Source organism: Talpa occidentalis, unplaced genomic scaffold (genome assembly GCF_014898055.3).
Source record: "Talpa occidentalis isolate TD23 unplaced genomic scaffold, MPIMG_talOcc4v2.1 talOcc4.11, whole genome shotgun sequence".
In the NCBI taxonomy this organism is placed as follows: domain Eukaryota; kingdom Metazoa; phylum Chordata; class Mammalia; order Eulipotyphla; family Talpidae; genus Talpa; species Talpa occidentalis.
This window is the reverse complement of record NW_023601104.1, coordinates 88,402,767-88,428,075: the sequence shown is the minus strand read 5'-3', so window position 1 is coordinate 88,428,075 and position 25,309 is coordinate 88,402,767. Positions and strand designations below refer to the sequence as shown.

Below are 25,309 nucleotides of genomic sequence, written 5' to 3'. Positions count from 1 at the left end.
CTGAAAAAAAGGAGAGAAAGTCAGTTACAAAACTCAGGGAAACCATTCATGATTTCATTGGAATATTTTTAGAATTATACACCACTAACAGAACCCTCAATTTTTTTCCCAAGGAAACATTAAAATGCTCTGTAAAGAAATGGCTTTTCAAGGGAGGGGGCGAGGGGGTGGTGCAAAACAGGAGAGGGGTGAACACAAGGGAATATGGTGATGGTTCACAGGTGATAAGGTAGAAGGAGAACTCTGGGGACTACAATAATGTAAGATGATGATGATGATGATGATAATAATAATAATAAATTAATAAAAATAAATATAAAAAATTAAATTCCCTTTCTCACTTAAAAAGATGGGGAGCAGGGCCTCCCTGGTGGCTCAGACAATTGAGCGCCACACCGTGAAGCTGTCCACAGCCTCTGCAGTGCGGGTTCAATCCCTGCCAGCCAGCGAGAATCCCACATGGCAAAGCAGACCTCTCCTGTCTTGCCCACTGCTCCCCTCAGCAGTGTATTTCCTCAGTCTGCCTGTTCTGCTCCCCGCTCTGTCTCTGGTTAATCCTCTCACCCTCCCGCACGTCTGGCCTGTACCCCGGTTCTTGTATAAAAATAAATAAATCTTTAAAAAAAGGGTGGGGAGCAGCATGAATCAATATCCAAATGCCAATTTTCCTGAGAGGTGAGTGGCAAAATTTCCCACAAAATGGGTAATTTGGACAAGGTAATCATTTTTCTCCTATGTAAATAAAAAATTCAATTAGAGAAAGTCTTTGATCACTAAGAGGACTCTTATTCTGTTTAAAGATTGCTTCTGCAACATTTTACCCTTTTTATATCATTTTAATTATGAATGTCTCTATTTTAGGAGACAATCAATTGTCTTGTAGACACAGCCGTCAATATAGATCATAATAACTAAGACCCAGACAAATAATGAGTATCTTCCTGCCTTTTTATAGATGAATTTCTGAAATTTCTTGCACACGCATTGAACTAGAGAACTAAGAAAGTTATCACCTTTTTTTTTTTTTTTTGCTGTTAAACTGACTTAGGCAAGTCAGAAAGAATATCCAAAATTCTCAACTCTTAATGTCTCTTCTGTGCCACGCTCTAAAAGAATCAGTTGAAATTACAGCTTAATGTTAATATTAAGTAAAATAGTTGGTCAACTAGAAAAACTACTCGTAACATAAATTTTATGTATCAGTATCAGTAAGTCAAGAAAAAAATTGAATTTGTCAATATGAATTGACAAATTTTCTCTAATGCTCTTTTCAAAATCATTTTATAAAATAAGTATTAACGCTAATGTATCATTTTCTATAATATACCTACCAATGAAATTTTCAAAGACTCCAATTGTTATAGTGAATTCTGTAAAGTCTCAGAAGATTATGCCTGATTTTCAATGACCAGATAGTCCTTTTTTTTAAAGATTTATTTATTTATTTATACAAGCACTGGGTACAGTCAGAAGCACGGGAGGGTGAGAGAATTCACCAGAGCCAGAGCAGGGAGCAGAAGAGGCAGACTGATGAAGTACACTGCTGAGGGGAGCAGCGGCCGGCAGGAGAGGTCTGCGCGCCATGTGGGACCCTCCCCAGTGGCCAGGGATAGAACTGGTGCTGCAGAGGCTGCGGGCAGCTTTGCAGCCCAGTGCTCAACTGCTGCACCACCAGGGGAGGCCCAATGACCAGATACTCTTGACACATATTTACCAATCACGTGGAAAGTTCTGTGATCTAGTAAATTCTACCAGACTTCATTGACTAATCTTACATGTTTTCTCCCAAAAGGCATACAATCACTTTCGGAGATTTGTTGACTTGTCAGTGCTTTGAATCATAAATTATACTGAATGAAGTAATGCCAAAAATATGTGCAACACAGAGACCAAACTACTTTTCTTTGTGAGACAGCTCAATGTGATAGTGAACTTGACTGTTAGTGGATGCCAGCAGAGGAGGAATGGACATTAATTCAGGTGGTGACACAGAGGTTGGCATTGTGAGTGTTTTTAAATTCCAGAACTAAATGGATGATCCACTGGGAGGCAATGTCCAGACAGATCAATACCATACAAAAAGATAATTGCTTTTCTTCATGAATCTTAAGAAAGGGTGAAGGCTTTAGGGAAATGGAGAGAGATTTCTTTTTTTTCTATTCCATAACAAGGTAATTAATGAGTACAACAGACAATTCAAGGCAAAAGAATAGAATCTGAAAGCTTGAAAGCTGTACATTGAGAAAGGATTTAGAGATTTACAGAAGGCTTTAGCCCAGAACAGTGCCTACAGAAGTGGACAGAGCTGCTATGGTGACAGTGTCTCCTTGAGAGATGCATGCTGAAATCTTATATCGGGCAAGCATCCAAAAACATTTGGGCAAGTGAGATAGGACTTCCAGCATTGCTTTGTAGATAGAAAAAAATCAAATAGTTAAGAAAACAAGGATCGAAGTTGTGCTAAGGCAGTTTACAAATGATACCTGAAATGCACTCCATCATGGGATGAATGAATGTGGATTTTACTCCAAGTATGATCTCTTATAGTAAAAAGTGGCTATTCCATTCAACAATAATGTGTATACATTGGAAAATGGGTTAGGTTGTAAACTAAGGGCCTTTTCATTCTTGAAATCTGGCATGGAATTTGGATAGACAGAGTATATGATCACAGAGCTTGAAGTTCCAAGGTCAATGTTAGCATTGTTTTTTTCCACAATTGAATTTAACTCAAAAATTTTCACATGGTCTGAATTCATTAAGAAAGAAAATTTCTACTCTGTATTGAATGACAAAAGCTGTTTATAATGGGGACAGTGTATATGTCATAAATTTCTTTTTTATCCAGTTCCTTCTTCCAGACTACAAGCTCAATAAGATAGGGTCATATCCCTGTCTATCCTTTTATACACAATAGTTGCTCAATAAATGCTGTTGAATCCATGTGCTAAAAGTGTAATGTAATTTCAAACTTAACAAGTAATGTGAAATGCTACTTGATTCCTAGCTATTTTTTTGAGAATTGATTATATTTTATCCTGAAATAGTTTACTTTCAGATATAGATAAGTAAAACACAACCAAAAAATCCTTTCTTTATAACATCTAGAGATTTTTATCTCTGAAATATAACATGGATATTCACACTTCCATAATAGACTCTGCCATCTTCAAAAATCTCCTATTTCTCTGAAGAATGACAACATTTAAGGGTCACAAACTCTGAAGAGACTATTTCTAGTTGGTCAAAATTTCAAATGGTTTCCCAGAAACTTGAAAACTGGCTATATCAGTAGAGTTAACAGGAAGGAAAAGAGAATTGTGATTTCATCAAGTGTGATCATCCTCCAAGGTCATCTCTTTACTGAAGCCAGATGACAGAATATTGTTAAGATGGATCTTATATACAAGGGCCAAAATGGGTTATCTCTGAAAGATGTAGATAGGAAAGAATTAAATATTTAGTAAAAAATCAGGTATTGAAATTGTCCTTTGAGAGAGGGGACAGTCTATAAATGTAGTCTGCATGGCAACTCACTTACATGTAATTTCTTTATTTTTTTAATTTTGAAATGATTTTATATGTGCAGGAAAGTAGCTAAGATTGTATATGGAATTCCTTTATACCCCTCACCATCTGCTGCCAATGTTAACATATTACACAAGCACAATACATTTTATTGAAACTAAGAAATTAACATTTGACTATTACTATAACTACAGACTCTACTCAGACATTTCCAATTTTTCAACAATGTTCATTTCATGTACCAGGATCAAATCCAAGATACCACATTTCATTATGTTTCCATGACTTGTTAGTCTACTCCAGTCTGTGACAGTTCTCAAATACTTTTTAAGTGAAAGAATTATCTAAAAAAAAAAAACTTGTTAGATCAATACCATCCTTCCTGCCTATTCTTTCTCCACTCAGCTTGAACATCAGTCACTCCTTTAGTTATTAATTCTAATTTGTGCATTAATTATTTTGTCATTATGCACGATTGTATATATGTTGATGTGGTCACATGTTGGTGATGTGTCTCACACTCAAATCCACGAGTGCACAAAAGTGTTCTTCTAACTTCACCAAATTATGCTTTCATTCATATTAGGACATTGTGTAGATGAGAACAAAGACTGGGGGCCAAACTGACTGGATTTAAATCCTCACTCTAGTTATATGACATTAGACAAGTCACTTAATCTCTCTGTACCTCAGTTTCTGGATTTGTAAAATGGAGGTCACAGAAGATTAACATAAATATATGTTTGAAAAGCACTTATGACACAGCTAAGTAACACATGGCAAGTGGTAGATGTTATTTATGGGTATCATTGACCCACAGAAAGTTATTGAGGAAATCAGTGCAGGGTGGAACCCTGGATTCTGCCACCAAATGCTTGGTTTAGTGTCTTGACTCCACACTTTCTGGATGAGGAGATTTTTTGTTGTCTGTAAGACAGAGATGAAGATACCTGCTCTTGCTTTTCAAGAAATAACTTTAAGGATCAGATGGGATAAGTCATGAGAAAGGGCTTTGCCAAATGCAAACCTGGGCAGTGATAATGAAATTGTATGAAAAGAGGGATGGGATGGCTAGACCAGGAAGAGTTGGGGGGTCTCACCCACACAGCCTGGTCCTGACAACGGCAGAAGATGTGTGTGTATTGAGGAAAGTGGTTTCTGTTGGTTATAAACTTTGAATAGTTCACATCTATATGTCTTTCTGCTCAACCAAATAATGAGGGTATAAGAGACAAGGCTATCTGGGGGAAATAAACAACAACAACAATACATATCATACTACCTTATAACCTCACAGAAACATGTTCTAGGCATTTCTTCTGATAAGTCATAGGGAACAAGGATAAGAGGACAAGGTGAACTTGAGGACTTGGTGAGTTAACTGTCAATCTTAACTCATTTCCATGTTGGCAGTATTCGTTTCAATCATTAACATAAAGAACGTTCAGAAGAAGCTGTGCCTTGCTATGTCTTTAAGTGGTGTCTACCACCTTGAGCCTAGTGCTTTTGAGAATCTGCTGGCTGGCACAAAGGGCCTTCTGGAGGATGGAGGAGTGGAGTGTGGAGTATTCTGGGGCTGCTAAGGCCTGGCTTGCCATGGATTTTCTCCTTTGTTACCAAGCAACTGAGATTTCTCCAACTAAATAAAAAGACACACCACCTTCACTTCAAAGAGAAATGTGTTGAAAAGGAACAGAATGAGCACTTAACTTCACTTATCCCTTGTGAGCAAGAATGCCACACTGAGTCAGTTACGAATTCAGAATCTCAATGCAGAATGAGATCGCTGGAGATTTACTTTATTATTTTATTTTATTTTATTTATTTTATTTTAGAAAATGCTACATCTTCTAGCAATCTAGAATTGTAATTACATAATAAATATAAGGAGCTCTCAATAAACACAGCACTCTTGGAAAGAATGTAAATTGAGGGGCCAGTTTATATGAATTCATTGAGTACTTATTATATACTGGGTACAGTTCTAAGCATTTTACTGATAAGGTTAACCCTTTCATTCTATGAAGTAGAACTGATTTTTAAGGCCATTGAACAGATAAGAAAAATGAAGCATCTAGTAGAAAAGAAAATTATCCAAAATTGCACAGTTGGAAATTCAGAGTTAAGGCTTTTTCTATTCAGATAATAGCATTTTTAATAATTAAGATAATTTATAAAGAACTTTACAATGACAGTGCTATCTATCCCTACCCTAAATCAAATTGCTATGTGCAAAGCATCATGAACCCAGGGATTTGTGTTGAGAGTAGTCTTCAGTTTTTTAAAAAGTGTCATATCTTTCAATTAGTCAAATATTCAAGTGAAAGGGATTAAATGTAAAACTGAAGCTTAAAATACTCAAGGAAAGCAATAAGTTAGGGTTTTGTTACCTTGAAATAATTTCCACTACATAGGAGGAGGATTTATTGATGGATTAATTTATCAAATCTTGTGCAGAAAAAAAGAAGGAAAAAATGGATAAATTACAGACCAGGTTATGACCTAATTATGTATCTTGCACACATGAACAAGGGTGGGCTTGGTCATCCAGTTTTAATTACAGCCAGCCATGATCTGATCTGATCAAAGGATGGTGTGCTCTCAGAAATCTGATCTCTTGCGAGAAGAGATTTCCCCATGGATAATACTCAGGGATTCCATAATTTCAAAGAGTGAGAAAACAGTGAAATGCCCTCAGCTAGACAGAACAGAGTGTAATCGTTCTTGGTTATTCGGGAGGATTTTGCACTGCCTCAGGCCTGTCATTATGAACATCAGTGATCATTGTGGGAATTGGGGAAAGTGCTAGTGAATAGGAAGCTCCAATTACAGAACACTGGCTGGAACAGCCTTTGCTATAATTATACTGTGTTTAGATTGATGGACCTAATGAGCAGTGTTTCTTAATCCAAATGTTGATTTTGGAGAGAGTTAAAATTAGGGCTAAAACTGTGTTAGTAAATTTGTTTACTGGGTTGAATATGTGGCTCCAAGTAGAATTCAGATTTGTTCAACTAACATTTTTAAGCATCAAACTGATGCCAGGTCCTGGGCTAGTTCCTAGTGATACAAAACTAGATTAAGCCCCCAGGGTGTTACAGTGAAGCAGAGGGAATTTTAATGATGATAACCCGGCAATAATAAAAGCAGCTGATGTTAGTGGAACTCTTGTTAGGTGTCAGACACCATTCTAAACAGTCTGTCTGTATTAATTCACTTAACTACTATCACCATAATCCCAAGGGGGAGGACATTAGAGGTGAGAAAGAAGGTCATGCATAATTCAAGGTCATGCCGTGGTACATGACAGACCAGGGTTTACACTTAGGTAGTCTGAACTAAAACTTGGGCTATTAAGACCCATTTTAGTATTCAGAGAAGTCTTCACTGTAAAAAATTGTTAGTTTAAAGTGGAATATTCAGGGGTCAAGAAGACATATAATTTACCATTTTAGCCCATGTTGCTGGATGTTATGAGACCAGATCATAATATTATCCTAATTTCCATGTTCACTCTACTTTGATTTTACTGAGTTGTTTGCTATTCATCAAGCAGGTCAGTCTTGTTTGTTTCTACCTCAGGACCTTTATACTTGTCACATTGATCCAGACATCTATCTCAGATATTCTTCCATGACTCTTCACGCAATCCTCTCTTACTTCTGTCAAATGTGACCTCATTAGTGAGAAATTCCCTAACCCATACAGTTTTTGCAGCTCTTTTCCCCCATCCATCTGTCTTTACTCCCTTATTTCTCCATATATTTTAACATCATTTCACATATTATATGCTTACTTGGGTGTTTTGTTATCTGTCACCCTGGAATATATATTCCAAGAGGTCAGTGACTTTCTTTATGTTGTTTATCATTGAAATCCCAATGCCTGGAATAGTGACTGATATGTGGGGGTTCAATGTAGTTTTTTTTTTTGTTTGTTTGTTTGACCAATGAAAATAACAGAAAGAAAATATGCCAAAATGTCAAAAATAGTTATATTTTAATGTTGAATTTATGTTTTAAAAAAAACACATCAACCAAGTTTTCTATGATGATTTTGTACTACTTTATAATCAGAAAACAAAAAACAAAAAAATAGACTACAGTGAAATAATCATTGACTCATCTCAGAAACCTGTGTGTTTTATGTTATTGTTTTACATTGAAGTTTTACATATAGTTAGGTGGTATTATTGAGGGTCCCTTAGGAAAGCTTTGTCAGTAAAATGGTCCCTTCTTTCATGTTGACTCTAGATTTAGACTACCACCCTGACTGCTTGCCTGAGCAGGAGATTCACATACAGAACTGTCTGTATGATCAGCTTCTACTGGTACACCTACTAGCCAGCTCAAAAGCATTAGAACCAAAATATAACTCTCCATTCTCTGTTCTTTATATGATGATCCCAAACTCAATACATCACATATCTACTCACTCAATACATCCAATATCCATTTGGGGCTACACGCCCCCCAAATGGAGGATTCATACCTTCATTTCCTCATGTTCTTGTCTATTTGATGAGAAATTCTATTATATTGCCTCCAGAGTATATCCCAAATCAAACCACTTCTCATCGTTCCTTCCCATTTAGTAAAAGCTACCTGTAGCCACCTAGACCTTCTCTCACCCAAATCTCTGCAGACACTTTCTGACTGGTATTTTTGTTTCAACTCTTGGATGATACCACCACTTTCTGCCATTTTATCCTCCTCAAGGCAGCAAATGTGATTTATTTAAAAAAAAATATATAATCAGCCTATGTTTCCTCTCTGATTGAAATCCTCATGTGGATTTGTTCTGTACTACCAATAAAAGTATTTCCATGTCCTTGAAGACCCTGCAGGATATGATACCTAGTTTTCATCAGCTGCTACTCTCCTCTGCAGCCACAATATTCCAAACTCTTATTCAAGCATGCCTGACATATTCCAGCTTTGGGGCGTCCTCTTGCCTGAGTCTTCTCCCTTCAGTACCATGGTCAGCTCTTTGTCATCATTTAGCTCTCAGGTGGGGGATCACCTCCTCAAACTAACCTTTTTGATCATCCTAACTTAGAAAGCTCCCTTCTCTCTCCCCACCAATTACTGTATCCCATGACTCTTTATTATTTCCAATTATAGTCTATAATTACCTAGCTCACATGTTTAATATCTGCCTTGCCCTGGAATGCAGTCACCCTGAGGAAAGGGAATGTAGCTGACTAAATCACTGCTCTAATCTCAGCACTCAGAAGAGTGCATGGATCATAGTAGAAGCTTAATAAATCATCACTGAATGAAGGAAGAAGGAGTTAAAATTTTTTGTGACATGTACATAGAGATCAAAGATGATGACCACTGAGATTTTATCTCTTATTATATCAGTTTCCCTAATGTAAAACATGAATGCCAAAAGAAAGCTTTGCTCTTAATAACAAGGTAATGCCACTGATTTATTCATTATTAATTTATTAATTCATTCATAATTTTCTTCTCACCAGGGATTTAATGAGGACTTTCTTTACAGGACTCCTGTGTTTGGTGTTCTGGTAGTGTCTCTGTGTGCATGTATTAGAGGATGAATAAGGCAAATAAATAACTAATACAATGTAAAGTGTATTTTATTAGGCACAGTTACGTGTCTAAATTTTTTCTGTACATTATTTTGAGAATTCAAAGATGTTCCTGTTTGTTCTTACTGGTAAGTTAGTTTATAAGCTTTTATCTTCAAGTTATCAGAGGTGGATTTCTTTAATGGTCCGTTTTCTTAAACCCGAGTTTTAATACATATTAGACCTGGAGAAAAAGGAGAAAAAAACACAGGAATCAATACAAAGACTAATGATCATTCATCCAAATGAAACAGATATCATTTGAAACTGGACACGGGTCTGTTGTAATCTGGTCTTCTCCTTCATCTTGAGTGAGGGATGCTGAAACAGACCGGGCTAGCTACAGTTTAATGGGGGTGTGATTAATGTTTTTCACTAGCCCAAGGGATTAAGAGCAAAATTAGTTTCCATTCCAAAAAAAAAAAAAATGTTTTTTAAAGGCCAGTTAAAATCATTGACTTCATGCATCACTCGGCAATTATGGGAAGCATTATTGCACCCTCTCTGTAGATGATTAGGATAATTGCTGTCCTTTCATCTTTCTCATCTAGCGACAGTCTCCCAGTGCCTCCCACTCCCCTTGGTGTTTTAGCATCCTGCCTGCATTTGCTTTGCTAAGAGAACATCAAGGCTCAACATAATTGGGCCATTTCCTTGTCATACTGGTTTGCTTCTAAATCTTCCTCCTCTGTAGGTTGCAGTAAGGTCAATCATATGCAGTCAAATAGCAGAGAAGATATTAAAAATACATGTTTCTTAAGACTAAATGTGTACTACATATGAGTTTCAGTGACAAAGGGAACTTCTCTTAATATACTTAGACAAAGCCATTGGCAATTTTCCTGTACCTGTTGGCAATCAGTAAAGCTTTGATTAGCAGCATGATTGACACATGATTTATATTGTCTTTTTTCATAAGTAGTAAAACATAGAGAGAGTTGCCATGAACACTGTGTTTCCCATATTTGCGTGATTACCACAATCAACTGTGACACTAGATCAAAATAGGCCACAGATTCACGGAATCAGAGGTGTCAACAGGGCTAGGGAATTGTAGGTTTAACAAGCATTCTAGGTGACCTGATTATTAGGCAAAAATTCCAACAAATCTGGTATTAATAGTATTCAATGAGTTGTTTATGTGTCCCTCTGGTGCTTACTGTATTGGGAGTAATATCCAGGTTTCTTTATTTGATTAAACATAGATTCAAATTCTCACAATAACTCCTAATACCCACTGCTTATACTATTAGAGAGAATATTCACGTAGGGTATTCTGTAATGGAAATCATATTCTGTTTCTATTATTAAGCTGAATGAATGAGAGCACCAGTACCTCCCCTACTTTGTCAATATTATGACAACATATTTTTACCTCATGACATTTGTCAACGAGCTGCCTTATCAACTAAGCTCAGCCAATATTCCATCCAAAGCATCTGCATGTCTCATGTTGTAAAGTTCACTTTGATAAATGCTGAGGGTTAGAAAAAGTAACAGACTTCTAAAGTATTACAACTGCAAAGGTCATTGGAGGTCATCACTGCAAACTGATAACTATAAAAATACAAGAACAGAGGGCAATGGAGGATTTGTCAAAATTAAGCAGTTAATTATATGAAGATTTGGACTAACTCTCCTGATTTCTCTCCCAATATTGTCTCTATGACTCTACTTCCTGATTTCTACAAGCTTCCTGTGTGAACATAGTTTCCTCTTTAGAAAAAAGCATTTACTTAATAACTGTCTTTAAAATTTGTGTTGTCTGAGACTCAGGCTCCAGTGGAAGTGCCTGGTAGGACCTTGATGATAATAGAGGTGGAGATGGAAGAGGCAGGACAGACCAGGAAGATGGGATGCGAGCAGAGTTCCCCCATTCTTTTATCTGGCTGGTATATGGAAATTGCATTCAGAATGTGTTTAGTCAAACTATTGTGATACTTGGAAAGAAGTTGTAAAAGTAAAAAACACTAGATAGTAAAAAAAAACACTAGATCTTCAAATACAAATCTGATTCTAGTATTTGGGGCTTCTACGAGAAAAAGAGAGCTCCAAAGCCAAATGCTTCTGTCCTTTTTCATTCACTATAGGGCAGGGTTCTTGAATATTCAATGAATGGTACCCATTGACTAACTCCAAGTGGGCTTGGTCAACCCAAGTAATTTATACTTTAGAAGTAAGAAAAGAACCATAGAAAATAAGCTATTTGGAGTTAGCCTATCTTTTTAAACCCTTTTTAAAAAACTAAGCTGAAATGGCCAATATTTTCTTCCTATGACTGAAAGGAAACATCACTGCTTAAGCGATGATATCATGCATGCTGACCTCTGCTTTCTAATAGGGGGAAGACACTCAGAGTGTCAAGCTTATTCATCTTTTTTGAGCCTATTCTGATTTTAAGAAGACATTGATACTCTGATATAGAGTTCTCAGAATCTGTAATAGTTCTAAGGTATCTACCCAAGTAGTGTAAACCACTAATTTGAAGGGATTATTCATGGCTGTGTTCATTGCAGCACTATTAAAAATAGTCCAGTTATGGAAGCGATTAAGTACTTACAACAGATACGTGGATTAAGAAGATGTGGTATGTGTACATCATAGAATACTATTCAATTGTCAAAAATATAAAAATTTTGCTATTTGCAGCAACATAGATGAAATTGGAGGGGGTTATGCTAGGTAAAATGAATCAGAAGAAGGATGAAAAATATCAGATTATTTCACTCATAAGTGAAACAAAAAAACAACAACAACAACAACAGACAAAAACCAATCCAAAAACAAACTGGAGCAATCTGTCTATTGATATGAGATTACAATAGGGGGAAGGTACAGGCAGGCATCAAAGGAGGGAGAAGACCCAGTGGACTATGGTGGAAGATTATTGATGCTTTGGTATGGACCTGTTATGATAACATACATCTAAAGGTATGCACTGTGCTCCTAATTCATGTACAATGTATTAAGATATATTGCCGCAATGAGAATAATTGCAAAATAAATAAAAGAATGATAATTAAGATAGATAATTTTTATTCTCATAAGCACTATATATCAGATCTCATGTTCCCCTTTGAACAAAATTGATACTGTCATATTTTCCCAATTAAAAAAAAAAAGCTTGCCTATCCAAGTGACATGACATTGGGGGATATTGGTTGCTGTACCATTTGTTTAAGTTTTCTTATTTGTAACTATATCTATTCAGAATTTGAGTGAGTTAACTTGATAATGCATAAATACATTTTGTAATATTTTATGATTGCTTATAACCACCTTTATGATTTTTTCTGTGTATTTTTAAATGCAGTTCAATTTTTCTACTTAGTTGTATCTGTTTTCGAATGTAAATGACAGGGATATACGTTTCCAATGGCAATAGATCCTAGTTTTCATGTAATTAACACCATTTGGAAACAATCCTGAAATCTCAACATGCAACAAATTTTTCTAGATTCAAATTCAACCCTTTGGACTTCTTTCTCTCCATTCTCCCTTCCCCATTCTAACCTCTACACACAAGTAAAATTGTTATCAGGAGAGTCAACTAAGCTCTTTCATATCTCTCTACCTCTGCACATGCTGTCCCTTGACCAGGAATGCTCTTCTCTTTATCCTTTTTCTGTAAAATTCAAACTATCTCTTTACATCCTAATAGAAATGTCATCTGCTTCGATATGTCTTCCAAGATGCCCATGAGCAAAGTCAGATGTCTGCCTTCTGTTCTCTCCGGTGCATTGCTGATATCCTGTGACAGCTTCCTGTCACTCTAACTTGCTCAACTGGGAGAGCTTCAAGGGGTAAACAAAGTTTTATTCCTTTCTGAATCCCCATTGCCTCACAGATTGCCTGAAACTTAGGACACACTCATCAGCATGGCTTAAGAGTGATAAATCAATTAATCCACCTACTCCTCAGCATTTGAATCTTCTCAAAGTGACTGTGTTCTGTTTTGCTCCCCTTTCCCGTTTTTAAATTCATTTAAAAACGAATATTTTTTTCTCTAGTACAATGCTCTCTTCTAGTATGTATTTTCTCTAATTCCATTCCTTTTCATATCTACCATTCTAATTTGCTGTCTTTTCATCTCAGTTTTGGAATTCTGTGATAGCTTCCTGGAATATGTGTCTTCTCTACATTCCTAGTATAATGCACTCCATGGCCAGGTAACAAATCGATTGTTTCATGCCACATTTACTGTATTACCACTTTGGAGAGATTCTGAATTGACTTCATTATTAAATGAAGACATAAAGCTCTACTATAAGCACTTAAGGAAAGCTGTCACTTTCATTTCTACAATCCTTATTCCTCAAGTGATCCATTGCATCCAGCTAAGCCAGACAGTTCGTTATTCTCTGAATGACCTGGGTTCATTCATTCACAATCCAAAGAGAATCCTTGGTTGACTTATACTGATCATATATTTTTCTTTGCTACAAACCAGGTTATGAATTTATCTCTTTCAAAAAAGGCTACCAGGATTATTCCAATGCCTGAATCATCACATCTTCACTTCATATAAATCTAGGTAGGGTTTTAGACACTGGAATTTTTCATCCGTGACATTGTGCATTTTCCTTAGTGCCCACAGATCACTGAACCTCCTTGATCTATAAAATGGAGTTAAAAAAAAAACTGTTATGCATTTAGGGTGTTTCATGCCAAAATAGAGAGAATTTCAAATCAAAAATGATGGTTTATTCTGTTTACAAGTCAGGAATTCTCAAAGGCATAACCCAATTTCCTTCCCTCTTCCCTATATCTGTATCTTGGCATTTGAAAAATGTGAAGTCAAATTATCACCACTTTCATTCCTTTGCATTCATTATATTTAATTCACTTTGAAATATCAGATCACATTAAAAGGAAGTAGTAGAACACTACTTATGCTGTAACAAATAGGCCCCCCAAATGTTAATTGCTCCCACATAAATTAAATACACACATATGTGTGTAATATATATATATTATATATATATATATATATATATATATATATAGCTGGTAGTTCCCTCCCTCTTCCCAGCATTCCCCCATCCAGAAGTCAGGTTCCAGGCATGCTGGGAGTTGTGATAAAAGTGTTGTGGAGGTGGGGGTGGAGTCCAGAGCATCCTACCAGGCTGCATCCTCTAGCAGTCTGAAGGAATGAAACTTCAGTCAACATGATTAATTTGCTATGGCGGATCATCAATCACTTTTCCATTTCCAAACTTCTAACAACAATATCTCTTGACCGGAGAAAGCCTGAGCAACTCTGGGCTGCTTACTTATACATCAACTGTAGAAAAAGTCTCTTTTCTCACTAGTCCTTCCTATTTTTTGAAACTCCAATAGGGACTTTATATGGTTAATTCTTCCAGGTGTCCATGATAAAGTTCACAGATGTGAAGTTTCAGGGCATCAAACTGAGAGATATAAAGGTTCTAATAGAGTGCATTTCTAAAAAGGAAAACAAATTCTGAAGATATTTTCTGGTTCTGTGAACAGCTAAAAATAAAAGGATAATCATCCTTATACTCCTGGACTTTTAATACCAAAGATAACCTGGGGTTGGCGGGGGGAGATGACACTGAGCTTCAGGGAGGGAATAGAGCAGACTTCCATGGAACCAGTGGCTTTTATCAAGCATTTGTCCCTGGATCAGCTCATCTCTCTTTAAGTTTCAGATGATTTATTTCTCTTTGTACAGTAAAAGACACACAGAACTACTATTTAGCAACATCTGTGCCTCTAAAATTAATTCCAAAAAAAAGGTCAAACAGATAAACAAGCAATTGTTTTTTAGGAATGAATGAATTTTTCAATCCCTTTGGAGCAGCAGAATGACAATCAACTTAATAAATTGGGAAGTAGATCCCCCTGTAAAAGTCTTGCAAATGGAGACAAACTGTTTTGCTGACTGACAAATACATGTTCTGTGATAAATAATAAAATAACCAGGAAGAGGAAGAGAAGGAGCTGGAGAAGGAGGGTAAAATAGAAAGATTGAGATTCTGAACTATTCAGACCACTTGGTATCTAGCTCTTCAGTGCCTGCCACTTCAGTTATCTTAACTGACTCCTTTCACCTAAGTCCACATGTGCCTCAGGGGTGCTTTGCATCACAGGATTTGTAAACAGGCTTTGTTTGAGGGTTAAGAGCTGCTACTCCCAATGCGGCTATTACATCCTGGTCTCCATTCCCTAAACAAGGCAAGCAAATAGAACTATATAGAGTAGAAATTAACCACAGCTCTCTTTTCAAGATGTGTGATGCTGATATTCTGCTGAAATCTCAAAGCCCATGTACATTCACCTTGATTCCTATTCAGAAACTTCTTTATACTGTATTCTTTATCATCGATTGGAGTGAGCAATACTTTGTCATCAGCTAATCTTAGGGAGTAGTTAAGAGCCCTGGCTCAAATTGAAATGGACTTGGGCTCTATTTTGTGCTCTGCACTGAAAAGCTTCATGAACAAACCACTAGAGTTCTCTACAGTCCAGTTTCTTCATCTATTAACTGAGACTTAATAAGACCTAATTCAGCATCTCGTAAAAATAATGTCTAAGAAATATCTAGCACTAGTCTTCACACCTGATGTGCCTCCAAGAAATTATGGATATTGTTTTATCATTGTTGTGTTTCTATTTTTCAGCATTTTATGATTTCCAGAGACTATGGTTCTCTGGTTATTTTCTTAGAGCTGAAGTCTACACTTCCTTTATAAAATATAACCCATTTTCATAAAACACATGATTTGTCATTTTGCCCAAAAGAGATTCAAAGAGAAGAGTGCAGATTTATTCCCAACTCAGTTTTCTGACCATTAGAGTCATTATTTGCTTGATTAAATTTTCACAGAATGGAATTCCTTCTCTGAAGGGATGGTCCAAAATCAAACTTAGAACGAAGATTGAGTCTCTCTCCTACTCAATCAATGAACTGAAGGCTTTGGAAAACAAAATAGAAAAACAATACCTTCCATAAAGAAAAGAAAAATAAATCCTTCCTATACCATTAGCTTAGGATTCTGGGTAGGTCTGAAATAGTCTATGCTTGCTCTTGAGTAGGTGGTACTCAGAGATATGGGGGTGATTATGCACAGCACAGCCACAGGGGACTCTACTACACAGACAAGAGCAAAACATGTGCCAACAGGGAACATGTGAGGTTAAATCAAGGCCTTTCCATTTGCTAAAGATGATCCCAGTCTATGGGAATCAGAGTTAAACATATTACCTCTGTCAGAATGGTCTCTTGAGGAAGGAGGTCCACTTAGGGATAGTTGAGATTAGTAGAATTTGAGGCAATACTGGAAAATCATGTGGTGCCACACTATAGGATTTGGAAATGGGCAGTTATGGGAGATATTAGGAAGGCATGCATACATTTTGGAGTAGCTGCACTCAGGGAGTGGACAGGCTCATGAAAAGCATCTGTGAAAAGGACATCATAAGGACTCAAACTCATCATGAAGATTTACCAGCAAAGGTTACAGGAAGGCAATAACTTGTCCATTCCTAGAACATTGCAGGACTCCTGCAGTGGTGAAGAAAAGTGGCCCTTTCAAACAGTACAAGAAACTAAAAGTCAGAGAAGACAACAGACCTGACCAGAAGCCAGTCACTGGACTGAAAACAAACAAGATGACTTTTTTGACCTATTAAAACTACCTAAATGGAGGATGACTTTGAGAGACACTTCCATATTTGGAATACTCTGAGTCTGTTGCTTAGATGTGTGGATGGCTGAAAGCATCCTGCCATTACTCTATGGGGATACTGCTGAACAATTTCCTGCCAATATATCCCTGAGCCTTTTGGGAAATAAGAGCTGTTGCAGCTTTGTTGTATCTCAAGGCTGCCTGGTATGGGAGGAGGCTGAGAGTAATTAAAATAACTTTCAATCAAGCAGGGAGAACACTGCATTTCTGTCACATGATCCACTCCTGGTGAGACCCCAGCTGTTGAGCAAGAAACCCACTCTAATATCTAATATCTGATTTGCTCAATCTTGAGTTGGTCACTAAACAATGTTAACAACTTAAGGGTTTTTGAATCTAAGTCCTGGAAAGATGTGTGTGTGTGTGTGTGTGTGTGTGTGTGTGTGTTGTGTGTGTGTAGAAGGACTGGGGTGTATGCCAGAGGTGCATAGGGTAAGAGCATTCACCAGAGACAGAGTGGGGAGCAGACAGGTGTATTACTGAAATGCACTGCTAAGGCGAGCAGCGGGCGAGACAGGAGAGATCTGCTGTGCCGCATGTGGGTTAGCACCCTGGCCAGGGATCAAACTCAGGTTATAGCAGTGAAAGTGCTGAGACTTAACCTATAGGCCACCAAGGAGGTCCCCTGGAAAGATTCTTAATCACCCTGTTAAAAAGAAAGAGCAGAAAAGGAATAGAAAGACAGAGAAGCAAACAAAATGCAAAGCCAGTTCAACTCCAGAGAGGGTCCTCTGATTGCTTTACCTTCTTTGGCAGATTGGTCAGTCCCACTTGAAACACAGCAAGTGAATAAACTCTGCAGATGAGTGATGTGAGATCTGAATTGAAGCTGGAGCTCACCAGCATGTCTCCAGGGAAATAGTGCTGGAACAGCTGCCAGAAGCGGAAACAGCAGCCCAGAAAGTTTCCTCCCACACAGAGGGATCGACACTAGCTCTGTGCACACAGGAGGGCCAAGGAAAGGACACAGAGTGAGATTAACTCCTTTGCCCACTTGAATCTCTGGGTTGTTTTCCCCTTGTGTTCTACATGCTTTAAATCATTGCACTTCCAGACTTCACACCTTACCACCAGGCTTGTTGGGTTTCCAGAAGAGAACTTAACATGTAGATCTGGTTAGGCTAGGTTTTCTTCCTATTAGGTATTTATCTACTAGTTGGTACCCACCTCTCTCACTCTGAGCATTGGGTTCCCTTAATCTTTTATTGGGGCAGATCTTTGTATTGAGTTCTTCTAGACCGGTAATTCTTCAGTGCTTCCCAACCCCCTACACCTCCATGTGTTTCACCTCCTTGTTCTTCAGGATGGGAGCTCCCACAGATCAGAAATTATATCTGTCTCTTCTGTTCTGTATGGCACGACATCTCTCTATTTCCTGAAAGTGATGGGAGAAATTAACATATAAGTCTATTATTATCTAATGAAACATAACAGAACACTAAAAGTCCTAGCAAAGAGGAGGAGAAATCTGACACATAAGAATTTTCAGGTGAATTACTAGGATAAGATGAGGTCAAAATATTACAGAAAAAAAAAAGTTTACCAGGCCTGAACTCTCTTGTTAACCTGAGGTATAACCACCTAAGAATGGTGTATGCAGATGGAAAGTCAGGGAATCATCTGTGATTCATCTACTACATTTTTCCTTAGATGTTAAAAAAAAAATAGCAAAGTTCTCTTTTGCAATTTTCCCTGTATTCTGATGTGTTTCTTGATTCTTGCAGTGATGGGAATAGAATGGTGCTTCAGCTATTTTTTGTTTTATGTATCAAGGTATGAGAAGTTCTCCTGTATTATCAAAAGAATTGGTGCTTTCAGGACAATAGAGCAGATTTTCTGACTCCAAGGACATTTCACCACCACTGAACCACCCTTTCCCACAAGCTCCAAGGGAGAGTGATTGTTCACTCGGGTTCACTTAGAGAATAATCTGTCCTTAGCACTGGAAGCTGATCACAGCAATGAATAAAAGACAAAACCAATTCTGCAATATAAATGACACATTCCATTAATACAAGTGGATCCAAATGAACTAATTTCATTCAATAGTACTTTTTTACATTCTGTAGCTATATGGGCTTAGATACAAATTGTAATGTCAGTCTGTCAGAGAGTGGACTGCAGTGCATAATTACAAGTTCTTGTTCAGCACTTCAGGAGCTAATCAGAGCAAGGATGTGAATCTGTAATTTGCAAATGTGCAAAGACAGAGGCTACTGTGGCACTAATGGCTCTGCTGATCACATTTTTGCAACCAAATCATGGACTGTGGGTGCAAACTCCACAAATGTGACCTTTCAGTCACTCATTTGCTTATGAGAAAAATGTCCGGTTTGTGGCACCTAGGAACTTTCTTAATTTAATGCTGTCTGGCAATATAAACATCATTGGTATGCCAATAAATTAATATTTACATTCCAAGGGACTTTATACACATGCATAAAGTGACAGAGCAAAATAATGTATGAAAATACAACACAAATGTGGAATATGTCACATCAGGAAACTGTTTCTAAACAATGCATTTCATAGGACTGAATCAGCAATGATTAAATGAAGGGGGAACAGAGAGAGCAAAGGAAAGATGTGAGGGAGAGAGGGAAAGAAGGGAAGATGGGAAGAATATATGTGTATATAGGATATGTAATTATATTATTATTGTTATTATTATCATTGTCATCATAATTTATTCTCCCCCCCAACATTCCTCATTCAAATGTTTAAATACTTGTCCTCTTTCACCAACAATTTAATTTAATCCCATTTTTGGGGGAAGTGGAGAAACAAAACAGCACTTTAAAGTAGATAGTAGCCTAAAATTTAAGCCCCTTTCTAAAATATTCTAAAATTTCACTGTCCTAGCAACTCATGGATAAAAGTAGAATGGTTTCTGCTTATCCTTTGCTCAATATAGGGCTACAAAGGTATTATTTTTCTCTGCTTTCCTTCTCCCATTATCATCTGATGGTGAACTATAGTCCATCAGAAAGTCCATCAGAAAATGAATATTTAGAATATCTCTACCAGTTTCTTTGCAATAGTAACCCTTCAAGCCTAAATGAATTCTTATATGCAGACAGTTGCGCAATGTTGGAAGCTGCTGGTCATTTCTGATTTTAAAAGAATTGGAGCTTGATACTTGTATCAAAATTTTCAAGTTGAACAGTTGGGTTTTGTTTCAGCTTGGGTGCTGAAACTAGAGCCATGGCTTACCTGGTAAGGTAATTGTAGGAGACCTAGTGTAATAGAAACTTTATGTAATGAGGGTTCTTCTTAATGAAGAACAGAAGAGAGGTTATGCCTTGTAGGCAAAAGTCAAGTGACTGTCTTTGGCAAGTACTTTTGCTCATGGATTCTGTGTGGGAGCAATGTGTGGTAGTGCAAAAAGTAGGTTCTATTCAGTCACTTCTTCACAGATTTAATTCTTAGTTCTACAGCTGAACCATTGTTGATGCTAGGATATTTAACTCCTTGGTCTTTGTTTCCTTATTTACAAAGAGAGAGTAAGGATAACGTGTAAGGCAGAGTACGCTGAAAGTTGAGATATATTACACGTAAAACCCTGGGCATCTATTTTTCCATATATTACAGGTTGGACTCTCAGGCTTTGTGTCTGACACTCTCAGGATGTGTCTGAGCAGGATCCTTGTGCTCAACACTCAACAACTGTGGAAGAGAGGAAGGAAGTGGATAGGACAGAGGAAGGTGAACTGCCTAAGGTATAACAGCAGCCCCAGCTGACCTCACAAGAAACTGTAGAGCTGGTGGCGCAAGGGATTAATTCTCAGCACTATGAAGCAATCTGCAACCACTGCAGCATGAGTTCAATCACTGGCCAGGAAGCTGTGACCCACATGGTGCAGCAGACCTCTCCTGCTTCGCCCACTGCTCCCCTCAGCAGTGTATTTCAGTAGATCCGCCCATTCTGTTCCCCACTCTGTCTCTGGTGAATCCTCTCACCTCCTGTACCTCTGACCTGTACCCCAGTTCTTGTATGCATAAATAAATAAATATTTTTTAAAAAAGAAACTGTAAAGCTAGAATAACCCTTTGAACCTGTCCCAAATTGGGCTCAGAAGACCATACTTCTTGTTCCTACATGGTTGACCTTGGGCAGGAAGGGTTACTGCAACTGAGACTAATGCTCAAAGACTGACAGCTCCAGACCATCTGCTGATATCATTCCCAGGAGCTGGAGCAACGGCAGTTTCATTCAAGGAAGATGGTACATCAGGGTGCCTGCACAGACCCGATAAAACATGCGGGTTTTCTGTGTGCATACTACTGAGTCAATCCATCCTGTTTCTCTTCCACTTCCCCCTTCCCTGCTCCTCCTAAACCTCCTCCCTTCCATCTCTTCCTCCTCTTCTTCTCATTCCCCTTCCTCTTTTGGGATTTCTTTGTTCTACTTTACAGAATTAAACCTCTATATAATAAGAATCTAATTTTTTTTTTCTCTTACTGAGTACCTGCAGGTATTCCTGGTATAGAAAATTAAGGGTTCTTTTTCTATTATGGGAACTGACACTTTGACAGATAAGTGAGCACTACTGCATTGAATCACTGGGAAAATGATGTCAGGATGTGGGTGGCATTGTTTAACCTGGCATAGAATACATATGCTCTCTGAAGAGGCTGCTTTCCCTTCTTTAGGATTTGTGTGTTTAAATCAAGGGGACAAACTCAAAACACACATTTGGGCAAAGGAAAACTTGGCTAAGAGTAAAAGAGAACCTACAGGGAAAGTGCTTTGTAGACTGTGACCTTTCAAGCTAAACTGCCCCTAGAGGAAGAGACACTTATTTGAATTTACAGACATCTCAGAACTCCAATGAGCCAGGCTTCTGGTTCCTTTCCTCTAGGGCGCTACAAAGCTTAGGTCTTTGCAGATCAATTAAGTCATTAGTGCTCAATCTAATGAAGGTTGATTTCCATGTGGAGGCTGAGCCAGCTGGTCTGCCCCAAATGGCGCAGAGGCAACCAGAGTACTAGAGTTAGAGCACATGGCAATAAGCCACTGGGGTCAGAGGGCCTCCAGCTAGCAGCCAAGTGAATGGTGCCTGTTTTCCAGGCAACCTCAATCACTGCCCTGGGCAGATTGAAAGCAGTTACTGGACTGAGGTGCTCTCCACTCACAAGAGTTTGTAAATACGATTTAAAAATCCAATTGCTACTGCCTGCTTGACTAAGAGGTGTGTTTAGAGAACTGTAAGGTGTGAGAAACTCTTTGAACAGATGTGATTGCATCTTGGGAGATGTTGCATTTTTATATTAATTCTCAGGTATTTTGATGAGAGATTTTTAGATTTTAGCTCAATTTGCTCATTAAATTTTTGAATAGAGAACAGCAAGGAGGTGATAACAAGAAAGAAAATACAAATATGTATTCTCATTGTGTCTCATTGACAATACATCCTCCATACTGCCTGTATTTTTTCCTCATTAATATCTATCAGCTACCTTTCCATATCAATGCATTGTGAGCATCTTCATTCTTGTATATAGTTACATATTTCATTGTGTGAACCTACCATATTTATTTAATCATTCCTCTGCTATTTGTTATTACAAATATGTTGCAAATAACCATATAATTACTTCTTCATTTAAGCATGTTTGAGTGTATCTGTAGGATGCATTCTCAACAGTAGAAGTGTTAGGTTGGGGGAATATATGTGTTTGTAACTTCACTAGATATTGCCAAATCACCCTTGATAAGCAATACTCAATATGTGTGTGTGTGTGCGCGCTGTCTAAGGGAGTGTTTATTTTTATAACTGTCGCATTATATAATATTTCAGTGTTCCACATTTTTTTAATCAGAGCTTCTCATCTGGTGTGCCACAACTCTTTGGTCAGTTAGATAAGCCTTTGGGCACGAATAGTCTTACTGCTTATCTCATTCCTTGCAAATATATAATTTCCTTTTAGAATCAACATTTGAAAAATATTAGGAAACATCGCTTTCATGAATATGCATCAGGTCCCTACTATGAGAAATGAATCATCATCTTAGTGTTAATATAGAGAAAAAAGTGCATACATTTCCATTAATTAAATTGATGTCTTTATATGTTATTCTTTGACTCCTGGTAATCATAGAATTTGCTCTACTTCCCACCTGATTCCCTTTCCCAACTATTTTTAGTTGTAGCATTTCTGTATTATCAGAGCATATTTCATTTTCATTCTGACCTCTATGTGTTCTCCATTGCATTAGCTCTAGTGCTGCTTCTTCAGGGACTGTAGTCTCTGGCACCTCCAGCTGCTTTGTCATTGTTTTAGTAGTCATGTCATGATTGACTAAAGTAGTTACCTAGCAATTTCTTCAATACCCTCAGTGCTCTTACATGTTAAATATTCTTTGTCTATACACTTTATGCTTGAGTATAATTTGGATAGCTATAAAAGATTGGCTTCTATTTTCCTTTATATTGTGGAGAGCTTTCTAAAAACTGACTAATATGTCCTAATGAGCCACAGAAGCTTTCCTTGAAGAGGTAATATCATGTCCAATCTTGAATATCGGTGGCTGTCAGGAAAATATTGTTGGGGCACAGGGGAAATAAACCCTTACCCTGTAGGCTGAATGAACAAGATTAACAGAAAGAAATGACCAAGATTAATAGAAGGAAAAGACCAAATTTAATAATATATGTATGGATAGTTTACATAGCTGTAATGTAACAATCTGGAAGTTTAAATCCACCTAAGGGGCCTGGGTTCAAGAAATAAGAATGGAGTTTCACATGATAAAGATGGGATAACTTTATACAACAGAATCTTGCCTCTAGATGTTTGCCATGCCATAAGATAGGTTTTGCCAATTTAAAAGGTTGTTTCTGGATATATCCCTAAATGTAGGTAACCTGAACTGTGAATTAAGGAATGTTTTTGCCGATCTCTTCTATGTTCCTCATGCAGCTTTCAGGTAGCCACTTAATCCCCTCAATATAGCTATTCTCAGTGAAAACAGAATAAAAATATATTGCAGACTAATAGTCAAGAATTTATTCATTCTCATGTTGAGAGCTGTTACCTAAAGGAGCAAGGTTTTAATAGGGTCTCAGCTTGACTCTTGCCATGTTTGCATACAAAATAGATAAGGCAGGCTTTGTTTTGGAAGATGTTAATTGATTTTGTCCACCATGCTGTCTAATGAGCCAATTCCCTGAAAATCTAGTGATGGGGGAAAAAAAAAACCTTCCAATTACTATGTAAGTGAAATGCCTCCCTTCTATCTCCATTAAAGGAAATATGGCGCTCACTGCTTGGGACTTCTGGAGTTGACAGCTGATATTCCACCAGCATGGTCCTACAGTCAGTTGGCATTTCAGGAATTGCTTTATTGTTATTGTCATCAAAGTGGGGAGAGAGAGAAAGAGATTGAAAGGGAGAAGCAGAGTTAGGATTTAGGGGCTATGAGGGAGGGCTAGGGAAATCAGCAATTTTACTGGAATTTGTTTTGACTCAGGTGAGATTAACAGCAGATTACAGTGTCATTTCCAGGCTCAAGAATCTCGCTTACTTTCTTTCATCTTCTTATAAGGTAGAGGATATTTCCTCCATGTAGTAGTGTTCTTTGAACTCCAAAGTCAAATCTTGTATCCCTTCCATTTCAAGGGTGCTGATTGCTATGGAGATTCTTCTGGCATTGCTGATACTGAGTGTGGAGAAGCCTATCCTTTTAGGCTGCACATCTAAGTAATAGTAATGAGAATGTCCTTGACTAGACTGTCCTGCAGATGATAGTTCAGATCTGCCAATGTTACTTAAGACCCTCTGCAAGCCAGAGCAAAGGTCTAAGAAGGATCATAAGTCATGATGTTTCCAATGGAACTTTGTGTTTATAGTGGAAGAAGGAACTGGGAGTGGGGGAATCAAACTCACCTTGGCTGTTTTTTCTTCCCAATTTCTATGATAAGCAGCAAAGCATAAAGCCTTTCCTCTAGCACCACATAATCTGCCTCTAGTAAATTCCTCTTGTACTAATAACCAGTGGTCAGAGTGGAAAAATTTGTTTAAGTGTGTCTTATTTCTCTAAGTGATGGACTTATCCTTTGAGTCATGAAAACTTCATTTGAAACTTGCATCATAAATTTCCCCAGGACCTCTCTGGTGGCACAGGGGTTGAGCACTGAGCTGCAAAGCTGCCCACAGCCTCTGCAGTGCCGGTTCGATCCCCGGCCGCCGGCGAGGGTCCCACATGGCGTGCAGACCTCTCCTGCTGCTCCCGCTGCTCCCCTCAGCAGTGTACTTTGTCTGTCTACCTGTTATGCTCCCGCTTTGGCTCTGGTGAATTATCTCACCCTCCCACGCTTCTGACTGTACACAGTGCTTGTATAAATAAATAAATAAATCTTTAAAATAAAGAAAAAAAAAAAAATAAATTTCCCCAATACTTGGACAAAGAATATGTTTACTGGACAAAGAATATGTTTACTGATGAAAATGAAGTTGAAGATCACATTCATAA

The 25,309-nt window shown here is 37.7% G+C and overlaps 1 protein-coding gene and 1 long non-coding RNA gene across 8 annotated transcripts in view; one reads left to right on the top strand and one right to left on the bottom strand.

Moving 5' to 3' along the window:
* The window catches only part of NRXN3 (neurexin 3), a 1,487,041-nt gene that overhangs the window by 1,157,742 nt on the left and 303,990 nt on the right, over positions 1 to 25,309 (top strand). The window lies entirely within an intron of this gene.
* The window catches only part of LOC119239318 (uncharacterized), a 54,540-nt gene continuing 38,374 nt past the window's right edge, over positions 9,144 to 25,309 (bottom strand). Inside the window, exons 4-5 of one of the 2 annotated variants that reach the window (XR_005123806.2) lie at positions 18,122 to 18,208; positions 9,144 to 9,305 (exon numbers count right to left, since the gene is read on the bottom strand). This is a non-coding gene — a long non-coding RNA (uncharacterized LOC119239318). Of the gene's footprint in view, positions 9,306 to 17,756; positions 17,770 to 18,121; positions 18,209 to 25,309 lie in introns of those variants that run through there. The other variant, XR_008550460.1, reaches the window with a different exon arrangement.